We start from the raw sequence: 15,879 nt of genomic DNA on the forward strand, positions 1-15,879 counted from the left end.
TATTCAATCGACTCCGAGGGAGTGCCCATATTGACGGAGAGATAAGGACGCTACACATTGAATTATTTACACAGCTGAGAGAAATTCAAATATTATAATTTTCATTCATCTTCTAAATTCTGCGATAATTCTCAAGTTCTGTCTAGTCATTACGATTGTCGCGGGGATTTTTCAGTCCACAAGGCCTTTGATAATTTGTTCGGGTTTAGAAACTACAATAATTTATACATTAAACTTTAGCGAGTTTGAACCGAAACGGAATCACCGATAGTGAAAGTGAACCGTGCATGCCGGTAAAGACAAATACACGTGAGGAAATGTGCTCAGTGAAATAGAACGTTGTTGCTCTAGTCTTCTAACACTGGTTTGTCTATAAACGCTGTTATTCTGCTAACCCTTATCGGACCAACTGGAAAATCTGGGGAGTTTCTGATGTCGAAAATATTGAAATGGTTATATTTCATAAATTTAGATCACATGACGAGAAATATTCCGTAATTTTTAGGAAATATTCCGTAATTTGTAGGAAATATTCCATAAAAATTACGGAATATTCCGTAAAAATATAGGGAAATATTCCGTAAAAATATAGGGAATATTTCCTGTACGGAATTTTTACGGAATATTTCCTGTACGGAATCCTCCGTAAAAATTACCGAATATTTCTCTGTTCGCTCACCGATTACGGAATCGACTGGGGAATTTGACGCGACAATATCGAAATTTTTCGCTGTCGATCCGGCGAAAAATTACGAAACTTACAGGAAAAATTCCTAAGCAGTTCCGTAAAAATTACGGACATCCGTATTTCGCTCCAGAATTACGGAAAAGATACGTAATTTTTCTTGAATATTTCTCTCCATATAGAGGACCGAGTTATTAGATTTTCGAAAAAAAAATACTGCATGGGGGTTAATCAGATTAATTGATCTACGGAGTGAATTCTCAATTAATCAGGGTCCATCGTGGTCTGGCTCTGTTTCGTGTAAATATCCAATGCAAATTCAACATTTACCTGAGGGGATCTTGAAGAATACTTTTCGCATGATTTTCCCCTCCCCCTGTATTAGTATGCCAAACCACAGCCCCTCAGAAATACAATAATCTACGTGAAAAAAAAAATCCCTCGCCCCAACACTCCCAAGAGACTGTCGGTGGAATTTCCAAGGAAACGTTCTCTGCATACGCATTTTAAACGTTGAATAATTCCACCTGCACCGGCTCCGTAGGAAGCGCCGACACTTCACAATCCATTATGGATTAATTAGTTGTGCAGTTCATTAACCACGCGTTTTGATGTTACGCGAGAAGTGGTAGATCTTTATTATTATTAAATTCCTGAGATTATGTGGGGGAGAAAACACATTAGGTATATCTCCGTGAGAACATTTTCTTCAATCCTATAATAATAAATAATAATAATCATATTTTAATGTAGAATATTATTATTGAAATTATTCTGGTTGTATTAAATGAGAGTGTTTTCCAATCCTAGGAAGTAAAGTTTGATGGAATAAGGAAGAAATAACTTTACTCTCGATCAAAAAGTTATAAATTCTTTTAAATATTACATTTTTCCACACTATTGATGAAAAAATAGAAAATTCGCCCGGTAATTAAATATTTAATATTTTCATTGTCATTAATGTGTCATTGCCTGACACGTAGAACTTCCCAACAGAAAGAAAATGCCCCCGAGCTCACGAGGTACCTCAATTTCATTATTACGTACACCGACGCATCAAAATGCACTGCAGCATTATATCTTACCTCCAAACGTGATGGAAAGTATTCCATAATAATTTTACTACACACTGATTATTTCCTTCCTGTAACTTACCAGTGAATCCACAATTTTCACTTCAGAAAAAATAATTCACTCGAGCAATTTGCTGTTTATCGAGGATAATTCGAAATTTTTTATATCTTCTCGAGTTGAATGGGTGATTGTATGCGAAATCCACTGGATGATTTCCACAGCAAATTATGGGTTGTATTAATATTTGAAGATGAGGTCAATGTCATTATTACGAAGATGAAAGGGAAGAGAAAAAAAATTGAGACATTTCCTGCGATGAATATTCAACGGGAGGTGTGAAATAATTATCACGCTGAACAATGGGGTAATGATGATTGATGGCTTTAGTTTCACTCCAGTTCATTTTTTTTTTCATTCAAAGTAAATATGAAAAAATTGAGAGGCACTGGAGGAGGATTATTAATTTAGAAGTGGGAGGAGAATTCTCTTGATGTGTCTTTGATGGGAAAAGAAATTTATTCCTGAATTTCTTTGTTTCTTTTGAGAAAAAAAATTGGCTCTGGCGGCCGGGTCTAATTGAGGAAAATAATTTGGTTTTTGCATAGTCATTATTTCAAGAACATGAGAAAGTAAATGAAAATTAAATTTGTATCATTCGTTTTTAATTGATACACTTAATATTTCCCATTTATTCACTTTTTTCACGCAAAAAAAAACCAGCAATTTTTGTACTTTTGGAATTTTCCGAATGTTAACAAAATGTCTACTCCAATAACGCAAATCTTCGTAAAATTTACGACTCGTATTGTTTAAATTGACTGAAAATTTCGTGAACTGAGTTTCATTAATTTTTTCTTCTTGGAAATGATGAAAGTTATACCTGGAAATTAATTAAATTATTCAATAAAAGTGAAGGGAGGATGCGTCAAGCCACTTTTCAACTCACAATACCCCATAATTGGAGCTCCGTCTACTTAAGCTTGCAATTACTCCAATAACAATGAATCCTAATGACGATTGTAGTCCATAAAGATAAATATCTGCTGCTGCAGTAACTCATAAAAGTCAAAACTCCGTCCAACCACAGAATTTATTCTCATTCCACCTGCAAGTGTGACTTGCGAATAAGTGTCACGTAAACAAAAGGATAAACCCCGAAGGACGTCAATGGGATCGGATTACCGTGTGTTCAATGACACACCCGTGATACAAGACCGAGAGTCAATAAGAAAATCAATAAATCAGACCTCCGAGTCTCAGGAGTCCATTCAATCCTCTATCACTCCATTCTTCTCTATTAATTTATAAAAAAAATACTGGAAAAATGGTGCACTTCATGCGGGAGATTGATGATTCGCAAATTACTGTAATTGATGTTGTTAATATTTTAGTTGCATTGATTTCGGCCCATTGTAAATAAATGTCCTTGCATGGAGCAGCATAATTTCCTGCTTGGAATAATTGACAAGGCCAATTTAAGACAAGCTACGTCTTGAATTTTTAATTGGAATATTGTGAACGATCTCAAGAGAAAATTAAACGAGACTTTCTTCCTCCGTATTTTTCAACTTAATTTCTTTATTTTCTATTTATTCATTAATTTATTAAAGCATCAGATCAATTAGAGAATTAACGTGATACACTTTTTCAGTTCGAATGATATCAGTTTCACATTTTGAATGGAAAATATCATAAATCACAAAATCACAAATTATGATTTTTTAATCCCTAAATCACATTCAATGCCACCCTCCTGACAATTCCAAGTCAACTGTCCCTGGAATTGAATTTTTTTTCCCAACCACAGCAAATATCAGTTCTACGATGCTCAACTGAATTTACTGGATCGAAAAAAACCTTCTGAGGTATTTTTTAAACTGAAGAACTCCAGACCGAATTATTTCAATCCGCCTCTTTGTAAACAACTCGAAACCATCACTTACTATTAATTCACCCGTCATGATGAATAGTAATTGTTGCGTGCATTCTGACTCCCATGGCTCACTGGAGCTAGAATTAATTTTCCTCAGTGACTTCAACCAATCAACAAAAATCATAATCGGTTAGCACGGATAGTCCACCGTAGGACAATAATTTGTTCTTTCTAAGAGCACTCCATAAATTACGGGGCGAGCCGCGTTCGTGAGAAAGTGAACGGCAGAAAACACGAGAATGGACTGAAAGTGCCACAGAAAACCAACAGTTGACACTAATTTCCAAGTAGAGCCTTATGGATCCATCGGTACAGCTTCTGATCGCACACTGACGTTCATAATATCTCGTAAAAAAACCATTATTTTTTCCCTATCTATCAAAATTGTCTGGGGAAAGTCGTAATAACATGTCACCAGAGCCAACTTCCTGATATTCAACCGCAGTTTAAGGCTCGAGAGCCACTAAAAATCGGTTTTATTCGATGAACGAATATATTGGAAGGAACAATAGGAGATTTATTCGAATTCTCAGAAGTTTTTTTTTCCATTTTTTTATTCATCTGTTGGGGCTAGGATATTACCACTGATGCTGTTGTTTGATCAGTTCGATAATTAATGGCTCATTCATATGTCTGGACGATCAAGGTTCCCCAGCCCTTTAAGGCACTTCTAAGGCTTTTTGTGAGAGCTACTGCTATTGTGGAGAGAGGCTTATTATCACGATCGTGAGGTCATAATTTTTATGGGGTACATCAGTCGTTATGGGAAAGTGGAATTCTCATTTGGCATTAATTTTTGTTATTGTGAAATGTTTTTGAAATTTTTCTCTTCGTAGAAACGTTTTTTTCAAAATCCCATAATTAAATCAATTACATAATGGTTCATTACGTCATTGCATTGTTTAGAAAAACTGCTTTTACGTAGTCATTTATTGGGATTCGTAATTCATGATTATTCTCTAATTATTATTTCCGATTACTCCCTAAAATGACTCATTATCGATGTTATTCAATGTTTAATGAAACGTTAAAAATGGATCCATTTATTTACTGCGATAATTATAATAGAAAGGAAATTATTATTACTATTATGAGACTATAATTTTTATTGTAGTAACTTAATTTTGCAGTCGTAAATCAATAAATTCAATAAATTACTTTTAATTAACGCGACATTTCAATCGCACAAAATTAATAGTTAATTTAATGTATCGGTAAATATTTGTGATCTTTTACTTTTCCCTAACTTTTCCCTAATTCTGGAGCAAAATACGATGTTCCAGAAATTTTCGGAACTTCCAGGAAATTTTTCCTGAAAGTTCTGTAATTTTTCGCTGAATCGACTGTGAAAAATATCGATACTATCGCGTCAAATTCCCTCGTTGATTCCGTAATCGGTGAGCGTCATCTTTACGGAATATTTCTCGCGATGTATCCGTCAGATTTACCATTCAAATCCTTCATATCCCCCTAATTCAATAAATATTTAACAAGACGTGAAGGCTACATTGTTTAAATAATCCTCAATTAATGATGAGGAATGTTTGAAATACCACTCAACAGTTAAAAAATTATAATAAGTCCGATAAAATATTCGCATAAATAAGTTAAAAACTAAGCATAAATCATCAATTCCGGTGAAAGTTCACATAATGCCGCAAAAGTAAAAGTCTCAATTAAGAAACCACAAATTTTTTAATATTCCTATATTTTTACTTTAATTATTGATCCTCACACATAAGCCCGAGCATCTCTCCGAATACAGGAAGTGATTTTCATTAGCCGCGGAGAATTCGTTTTATAACGAAAAGAATAATTACTTTTAAATCACCAGCATCAATTAGGAACAATTCACTTAACCCGTGCCCCGAGTGCGTTTATTATTCTCATACAGATGAATGCTCCGGTGAGAAGTAGAGTTTACCATGACAAAACCGAGTCCCACGTGAAAATATTGGAAAATCAGTGGACCTCATGAGTTATTGGAACTCATGATTTTTTGCGTGGGCATCTGTTTGATGTCAATATCATTAATCACTCGGGATTTTGTGGATGACGGTTGATGAATACAAATCATTCCAAAGTTGAAAATGTTTTTTTATGTTCAGAGAGAAAAATTATTGAAAAATTACGTGTCTATCCCATCATCTGCCAGTTAAAACTGTATTCAGTTAAAATTACGGAACAGTTACGCAGTTATTCAGTGAATGTTCAGGAAAAGTCCAAAAGGTTCAGTGAAAAAATGTGTAATTGTTCTGGAATTTTGACTGAATATTGTTTTGACTGGCAACTTATGGAACAGACGTAATTTTTCAAGAATTTTTCTCTCCGTGTGGGAACGTTCATTTTTATAAATTGAATTAATGAAGAAAAATGGGAAAATGGTTTGAATCAACGCAATATGTAGCTGATTAATACCTGCCAATTTAGTGATCTAAATTGATCTTACAATGGCATACCTGCAGGAAGAATTTAATTAATATAATGACTTTCTTGTTTTATGAAGTGACGAAACCGAACGTTTTTATGTCCACTAAATTGGTGAGGAACATAAAGAACCGATGTCTCTCTCCCTAATTGATTCATCACGGGGCGATGGAGCAGAACCTATTAGAGGCGTTGGTACAGAAATTACTGGGTGTAGTTGGGAAGTAATTGTATGGGATATTTAGAACTAACAACACTGGCTTTCGCTCTAAGAGTTAAGGGAAATAATGAATTCTAATTTGGGGGGAAAAAATGTTGAGTATTCGTTAAACAATTCGTTGCAGAATTTCTTCCGCGAAAAATATATCTAAATTAATTTTCTATGATCCGTAATTTTGAGAGCAAAAATTTTTTTCTCAATTGGAAATTTCACTGAACTTGACTCCTCACGAAAACTGAACACTTCAGAATTTCTTGGGATCAAATAGCATTCAGTGTTCCTATCCTCAAAGTGCAAGAATATATTTGCAAAAAATTTTTTTTGTGCGAACAACAAATAACATTTTATTTCATTTGAACCGTTTTCCTTATTTGTTTTATTTTTTCGCTAATTCTGATGCAAATGAACGTTGGCAATAATTCACAAGTTTTGATTTACGTCTGCAATTCCCAATCTCTGGAATTGGATCAATACCCAGAGTCGTGACTGGCTAAAACATCAAACCCTCTCTCATTCTGATGTTGCAACTCCCCTCTCCGACGCATCGCAATCCTCATTATGCAAATAGCAGTGAGCAGGGTGAGAAATCACCATTCCAAAAATCCAATAAAACCGGGAACCACCAGCAAAATGATTTCACTTGAATCACGAGCATCAGTGCATTCCACTGTGGATATAGCTGATTAGATAAATTATAACTGAAGCGTTTTATTGGCTTTTCACTTCTCAGGCTAATTCCAGCGTTAGATGTTCGCCCTGGATCGAGGCTGGGTGAGACCCGGCTTTTCTCGGAGGGCAAATGAAAGGCCGATCGTTATCGACCAGTCAGATTATCATCAGTGATACCTGAATCAATCTGAATAATTATGAGTGGCCTTGAGCAGTTGCATTAGATGCAGAATTTATTTTCAAAATTATAGAGCTGAGAAATATTATCACTTCGATTGGTTCAATGGGTTTTTCATGGGCAATGCTATACCCAGAAAAATGAATGACATTAGTATTAATGACGAGTAATTAGTGCATCGAATTACTCGTACATTAAAATGGAAATATCAGTAAAACCTTCAACAATGTCAGTGGCATCTCAAGGTCGAATCAACTTCGCCAGGTTTCCATTTAATTGTCATCTTCAAGACCAGAAGGAGTCGGAATTTCCAGTCTGCGATGTCTCTTCAGAATCCTCTTTCTTCTGCTGTACAGCATTGGCATCCACCTCTCGTCAAAAGCCATTTGCAGGAAAATATTCTGCGAAGAAATAACACAATAGATTGCAATTGAAATATTTGACATTGCGGTTAACTGTCGCCGGGTGAAACTGTCTGTGGATCTGACGATTTTTATTTCATCCTTAATTATCGGTGGTCTGTAAATAGAATCATCAGCATGGATTTCTATTCCGACTGTCGTAAAACTTGTCGAAAGTGTGTGACATTTTTTTTATTCGAAAATTCATTTTATTTTCAATCGGAAAACCAGTCTAAAACATGTGGGACATTGAAAGTCAATTGACAGTCGTGTTAGTCATTTTTTAGTGGGTAAATCGGTGATTAAACGGGTGATCAACAAAAATTCTTCATTCAGATTTGATGAAAGTGAAATGCCAACGTGTTTTATTTTTATGGAAATCGAGGGGGTGGGGATTTAATTACTACTGTGGAAATATCGTTGAAAGGATGACGATTAGAAGAACACACTGTTGAATTTGTTTAAAGAAAATTTCCCGGACTATAAACGCATTCTTAATTTGTCTACAATATCTACTTGTGATGTAAATATTCCCCAAAGAGCAACGAATTTTATTTCCTGTTAAAATTATAAGAATGAGGATTTCATTTTTGCTTTGAAATTATTTTCAACAGAAAATGGCTGCGATCAACGATATGGTGCCTTCAAAATTTTCATGAGGGAAATCTACATCTCAAAGAAAAAGAATCTCTGACAGTTTCATAATGACACGAGCACAATTTCTCATGAAGATTTCAATTGAATGAATTTATTGGATTATGGATAGGGGTTGGATCAATAATATAAAAACGATTTAACTATTAACTTTAATACTTTATTATCGCACACAGAAGGTATATCTTTCTCGTATAATGTCTCCAGACCAACTGACTCTTAGTGACCAAAGATATCACACTCTAGACCCATTTGACAAAAGACTCTTGTTCATTAATTCTTTTCTGTTTGTTCTCTAGTTATATTCATTAAAACCATTATAAACATTTCGGTACGGTTTGGGTGGACTGAAAACAGCTATAGACAGATGATTTATTCTTGTCCACACGTATCAAGCACTCTCAATAGAATTTATTCAATCGCAATCGATTCTCAATTACAAAATATTAAAATGCAAAAATCGCTCGTTTCACTTGAAAACTCGGTCTCTTGATATCAATTAATTGACCTCGTCCTTTCGGACAAGTATAGCGTATATTAATGTAAATATATAGACATTAGTTCCCTCAGTATGAGATACACTATGCATGGAAATTTCCAAGCTATAAATTTTCTCGATTCACCTAAAACCTTATGGCTCAAGAGACTCTTGTTTGCTCAACGTGCTAAATCAAATTACCCGGGTATTACACAGAGTGAATTCGGCAACTCTGAGACCTGAGATAGTCGGTTGCGAGGTCGTGTGGAGAGACCAGACTAGCTTTGGAAGACAATTTTTTGTCTGTATTTTTTGAGGTTGTCACCTTTCACCGCACCACTAGACCCAGAATTATCCAAGTCCGTTGCTCTCCAATCTGCATACACTGCAACGTGTCCACCGGACGTACTCAAAGGTGAACATGAACATGTTGAGTAATAGTTTAACTAGTTATCTAAACTGGCACGTTGTTGGTGGATTTCAACTACCTGGTATGGGTAGTGATTTTTTTTTGTTGCCCTTCAGCTGCGTATAATTATATTTATCCATCACTGATTAACCTTTTCAGCTGTAGTATTGTTGATCATTCAGTCTAGTCCCTGCTTCATTCGTTGAAATCATTCTTCTGTTAAAAATCGTAAACAGTTTAAAAATTATGTTACAATTGAAAAAAAATAATGCTGAGAAGTTCTGAGATTGTCTCAAGGACAAAAATAATTTTGTGATGACAAGGAAACAATTTTTTATGTGAAGAGAAATTTAATTTAATCATTCGAGTTGACATTTCTGCGCCTCACTAGCCCTTAATACTCTTGTTTAGTCTACGTTCAGGCCCCAGAGTCGATTTGGAACTCTAATACGAGGATTGAAGAAGTCCTTAATCGATTAGAACCTGGATTTTAGCTTCTTTGTACTCCTGAAAAATATTCTGCCCTCTTCATGATCTCCTAAATATTTTGGTCTCCATGTTTTCGGATAGTGGTATGGGACTCACATCTACAATAAACGTAAATTATAATACAATTAAATTATAATTAACAAAACAGAATAAATAAATGAGACAATAAATCAACAGAAGGTCATTTAAACGAGATGTGAGAAAAATGTTTTCCTTTCCGCTTGGATTATGTCAAGTAGTCACTTTTCATTGTTTCATCTTGCCCCGTTGGTCCATTTTGGCACACTCTTCCTTGTAATAGTCGCGATTGGTGAGGCTAAATTGATGACTATCCGGATAATAAAGTTTGAGAGTTATGAAGGGTCTCTGAGCACCAATCGATTGTCTCGCTTAGACCTCTCGAGTGATAAAAGAGAAATCACTTCAATTGACTTAAAAAGTGGTTTTCTTGATATTAACAAATTTTCCTGATTTTTAGGACAAATATCAAATTTGGAAATCTGGGGTTCTTTTTCTTTTATGTGAGATATGGAAAATTGGTAATTTTTACATTTTCTGAGGTCAAATTTGTCAAAAATATCAACTTGTCGTCATCAATTAACATTATTCCTCTATCCGCACTCATAATTTTGTTTTCAATTCCACAATAACTCATGAATTACCATTGGCACCTTCCAATCGAAATGACTGATCGAAATCAGTCACTCGTACTTCAAATCAGATAACCCAAAGAATCGTCTAATTAATTTAATAAAATCGTGTAATGACCCGGTTCAGACTATTGACATCTCTCAACATTAATCACCAGTTATTAATTTCCGGTTGCTCTTATTCTAAATATGAAAAATTCGCTGAATAATTTCAGAATATTTATTGCTCTTTTATTCTCTCATTTGTAATGGAAAACAGGTTCTGTATCAGGTGCGGTGTTGCGAATTTATTTGAGTTGGAAGCTATCGGAGAAAGTGATGGTTTATCAGGGATAACTATGCTCTCAAATTGAATGACAAACGACCGAACGAAGAATAATTCTAGAATTTTATTCTTCTCGATCAATTTTTTCACTTCTCCGAAGAATAGCTGAGGTGTCACCTCATTAATAATGCAGGAGGTTCCTCACTTCAGAGCGTAAAACGCATAAATTCCTCAGGATCTCGAGGACTGATGAGAGTTTCCTCATGCAAAGTGCGGTAACTTATAATTCTCGCTTTTAGTTTTTTTTATTTATTTGATCGGGTAGAGAGGCATTGAGCTCTATTTACAGATCTTTGTGTCTCGGCAATGTCATCACAGTTGTACTTAAGACTGTCGGCTCCAAGTACTTCAGCAGAGTCGACCTGACATTGAGACTCCGGTGAACGGTCGGTTGGGAAAGGATTACTCGAGTGTACGTACTTTCGAGGTCGTTCAAAAGGATCTTGATGAAGTTCTTTTATATCGTTTTATAGAAAAATCCATGTCAAATATGATTTTTCATACTTACAAGGTATGACTTGACTCACATCAACGTGTGAGTCCTACATGGAGCGAAAAATATGAGAATTTTTATAGTACGATTCCGGTAAAAATTAATGTGCTACATTACAATCTCAGCGCAAACTGCAGACCTGCGAAAAATTACTATGCCGCATAGTAAAACTTCCATATCGGTCTCGTCAAAATTTTAAGTCTGATTGATGACAACATGTCCCATGACAAAGTCCAACGTCGGCAATAATCGGATACGTTCGGCGTTCATCGTTAACTAATCACAATTAGTTAACGATAAATTGCTGTGTGGCATAGTAAAAAATGAAGTAAGGCGCAATTAAATAAACTGACCTAGATAGGAATTTTTAAAATATTTCCATCAATTTTTCATTTACCCTCAAATAAAAAACGATAGACCTTGAAATTTTATAGTGGTGTATAGGAAACTTTACGAAGCCACATATTATTAATTACAAAATTTAATGTATTGATAGGAATTTTTATGTGTGAGTAAAACACATTTCCCTATTCTACCATTTTGCACCTCGATTCTAGTGCTCAACACAGTAATTTTTCACAGACTTTTCTCTCTGTGTACGACCGCCGCAAGTGTCTGAAGTGTCGATACGTTTTTTCTGTCAGATTCGATGTTCGTTTTTCAATAGATTGTTTAATATCATTCCTATCACGACTAGACCTACGTCGCAGCTTAGGATCAATCACTTAGCATAGGAAAAAATCCATTCTCCGAAACAATTGTTATTTTCTTTGGTATTGAAAATGGGATAATTGTAAATGATTTATACGTGTGACTCCCGTTTTATTCTTTTATTATTTTATACGCTGGAAAGGCACAACGACTCTGCTTCCTTTCCTTAGAGGAACTAACTAAAAGACTAAAGGGTTACAACACCCTGGGCCTGATGTCTCTCATCAACAAGGTCCCACTCATGCACCTCTGTATACATTCAAGAAAACAGAGCAATTTTCTCTCATAAAAATGTTTTCCAATCTCAAGTGGAAACACCCTAACAAAATAAATACTAATCGTACAAAGGCCTATTCAATACATCTGTAAATTAATTCTTGATAAACATTCGAAATGTAAACTCCAATATTTGGTATTTAAAAATTTATGTTGTTCTAAAGTCGCTCATTTTCTAGACACTTTAATTAGAAAAGTCCTTTTTATATTTTTTCGATCAGTCAATTCCAGGCAATTCATATAAATCACTCGTAGTACAATCAATCTAGAGTTAAAAGGCATAAAATTCTTGACCCCATGAATATTGAACTACCATTTTAATCCTTACCACCGACAAATGGAGACTGTCAACCGCTCCAGATCCTTTTGTGATCCAGAAGAGGGAGCAGCAGGACAGCTATGGATAATTCTTCCGAGAGCCGAACCTAATGCGATTAAAAAAATCTCGAAACACGCGGAGGTGATACCTCAACGGATGTACCGAGTCTCAAGTCAACAATTGTATTTCGTTCCGGTAGAACAGGTGCTTCACACAATGAACAATACGTCCTTATTCTTGAAAAGATGAAATTGTACATGTACATCACTTCGATGAATTGAACATGCAAGAGTGGAAAAAAAATGTGTGGATCATCCTGCTTAGCGATAGCCGTGAAATAATACAACATCTGAATCTCTATTTCATAATCGAAATATTATTGTCGGGTGGAAAAAAGGTCCGGATAGAAAGGCTCTTTTGAGAGAAAAATGGGAAAAAAAGAATGGCATCAAGGTTGTACAACTGGTAACGTTTTCTTGCACGGGGTTATGAGTGTTGCGCGGTTTTATTTATCTCATTCGTGGATTGAAATCGGGTTGTAAATTGTTTATGGCGGTTGGGAGGGGCGAATTTGTTTCTAATCCTGATGCGGAAGTCGAGGGTTGCATCATGCAATCTGGATGACTTTACTCGATGTAATTGCTAGGTAGGATTGAGGTTTTGATGATGAATATATTTTGGTGTAATTAACAGTAAAAACGAGTGCCTCAATTACAAACACATTTTGTAGATATTTTTCAGACTTGATACGAGGAGAAAAGTCTGGAAAATTACTGTACCGGGGACTAGAATCGAGGTGCAAAATGGTAGAATAGTGAAATGTGTTTTACTCACACATAAAATATCCTATCAATACATTAAATTTTGTAATTAATAATATGCGGCTTCGTAAAATTGACTAAGTAGCACTATAAAATTTGAAGATCTATCATTTTTTATTTGAGGTCTAATTAAAAATTGATAGAAATATTTTTAAAATTCCTATCTAGGTCAGTTCATTTTATTGAGCCGTTCTTCATTTTTTACTATGCCACACAGCAATTTGTCGGTAACTAATTGTGATTGGTTAACGATGAGCGTCGAACGTATCCGATTATTGCCGACGTTGGACTTTGTCATGGGAAATGTTGTCATGAATCAGACTTAAAATTTTGACGAGAAGTATATGGAAGTTTTACTATGCGACATAGTAATTTTTCGCAGGTCTGCAGTTTGCGCTGAGGTTGTAAGGCAGCACAGTAATTTTTACCGGAATCAGACTATAAAAATTCTCATATTTATCTCTCCGTGTACATCTAAATGAATTTGAAAGGTATTTCCACGGAGCGAAAAATTCTCTAAGAATTACCTGCCTGTCCCATAATCTGCTAGTCAAAACAATATTCAGTAAAACCAGTTATGTATTTTTTAACTGAACGTTCCACATCTTTTCTGGAACGTTTTGGACTTTTTCCTGAAAGTTCAGTGAGAATATGTGTAACTGTTCCGCAATTTTTACCGAATATTGTTTTGAATGGCAGATAACGGAACAAACATATAATTTTTCAAGAATTATTCCCTCCATATTGATTCCAAACATGAATGAAGATGCATAGACAATCATGTTGTCATGTGATTTGGCAACCTGATGTCATGAAACATTTCCTTGGAATCTCCTTGATATCCTGGAGGAACGTCCAGGAAATTGACGGTTCATGAACGAACTGATCTCAATGGTATTTACGGTAACATCACTTCATCATGAAAATATTGATCTTGAATAAGTAATCAATCATCTGGATTTAGTAATGAGATTCGGACATCTCACTAAGAAAGGTGACCCTCTAAATTATGATTTCGTTGTAATAAAAGAACGCGCTCATTAGTCCTTCACAATTCTTCAAAATTTAGATGCTAACGAGTTTGGACCGGCGCACTGTCAACGAAGACAGATTTGAATAATGAAAAATCCAGCAATTTAGTCATTTAAATTATAAAAAATTGACTGCAGTCACAGTAGATGGACTTTCGTCTCAATATCAAAGAAGCCAATGGTGGATGGACTAAAGAATGTATGGAATAACGAGATTATTAGCATTTATCAAAAACTTACGCATTTAAAACTAATTATTTAATTATTCTTTCTCAATCTAATTATTCTGATGGCCACAGATATACATATACATATATTTCATAAAAATACTCGTCGACATTTTGTCTTTGCATTTTAAAGCCCCTCAGCAATAAAATAACTTTAATTAATAGGGCAAAATCACGTTAACCGTGTCACTAATGAAAGTGATAATCGATCATCTGAATTGTGAAATATTCCGAGATATCAATACCAATTTCTTAATGAATTATAAATAGGATATTTGACCTTTGACATATATTTTATTCAGAAAGAGAGGCTGGAAGAAATTTTTTTGAACATTCAGGGAGCTGGCGGGGCGGGGGGGGGGGGACGAGACCTCCTATAAAGGTGAAAATTTTTGTTCAACAGTTGTAAACATTTCATTTAGTAATTACTGAGAATTACTACGGATGATGAAGTGCAGACACCTGGCCTACGACCTGTGTATCGATGGATTATACACCAATGATCATCAATCGATCGATGGGAGGGGGGATTCACGCGCACGCCTGCGTGGTAGATCAAGATATTATCAGACCGCCCCCGGGAGGACGTCTGTACGAGCATCAGGAACGCCAGGGTGAAAGGTATCGGGCGACAGGAGTTTGTACATTTACATTTATATGTATTTCACTGATGAACTCGTGTACTTACCGATTTTCCGAGCGACAGACGTCTACTTTCATTGGAAACTTCGTGCGCCGTCTAATGGAGATATGCTTTTTTATGGGATAGATATTTATGGTGCCATTTAAATAATGCTATTGAAATTTATTATGGAAAATGAAACCTAGAAAATTTTACTTGGAGATTCTGCTGATTTTTTCGAAGGTTTCCCGTTCTGCAGTAATTTTTTCGTGAGTTATTGAGAATTTTTCGCGACATTTTTCTTGGGTTTCTGATTAAAAATCACACGTTACACGGAAATAAAGCCTGAAAAAAAATTACTGCGCCGGCACTAGAATCGAGGTGCAAAATGATAAAATACTGAAACGTGGTTTACTCACACATAAAAATTATTATCAATACCGTAAATTTTATAATAAATTTTGGAATTAACGATATGTAGCTTCGTAAAATTAACTAAACAGCACTATAAAATTTGAAGATCTAGCATTTTTTTATTTGAGGTTAAATTAAAAATTGATGGAAATATTAAAAAAATTCCTATCTAGGTCAGTTTATTTTATTAGGCCTTACCGCATTTTTTACTCTGCCACACAGTAATTTTTGGGTGCCTCATTGTCATTGTTAACGATGAGCGCCGAAAGTATCCGATTATTGCCGACGTTGGACTTTGTCATGGGAAATGTTGTCATCAATCAACCTCAAATTTTGACGAGACCGATATAGGAATTTTCTCAAGCCCATAAAA

At 35.2% G+C, this 15,879-nt stretch overlaps 1 protein-coding gene across 2 annotated transcripts in view; it reads left to right on the forward strand.

The window, feature by feature from the left end:
• LOC135165598 (uncharacterized protein) overlaps positions 1 to 15,879 on the forward strand; it is a 63,332-nt gene that overhangs the window by 23,160 nt on the left and 24,293 nt on the right. The window lies entirely within an intron of this gene.

The sequence above is a fragment of the Diachasmimorpha longicaudata genome, chromosome 8 (assembly GCF_034640455.1).
Source record: "Diachasmimorpha longicaudata isolate KC_UGA_2023 chromosome 8, iyDiaLong2, whole genome shotgun sequence".
In the NCBI taxonomy this organism is placed as follows: Eukaryota; Metazoa; Arthropoda; class Insecta; order Hymenoptera; family Braconidae; genus Diachasmimorpha; species Diachasmimorpha longicaudata.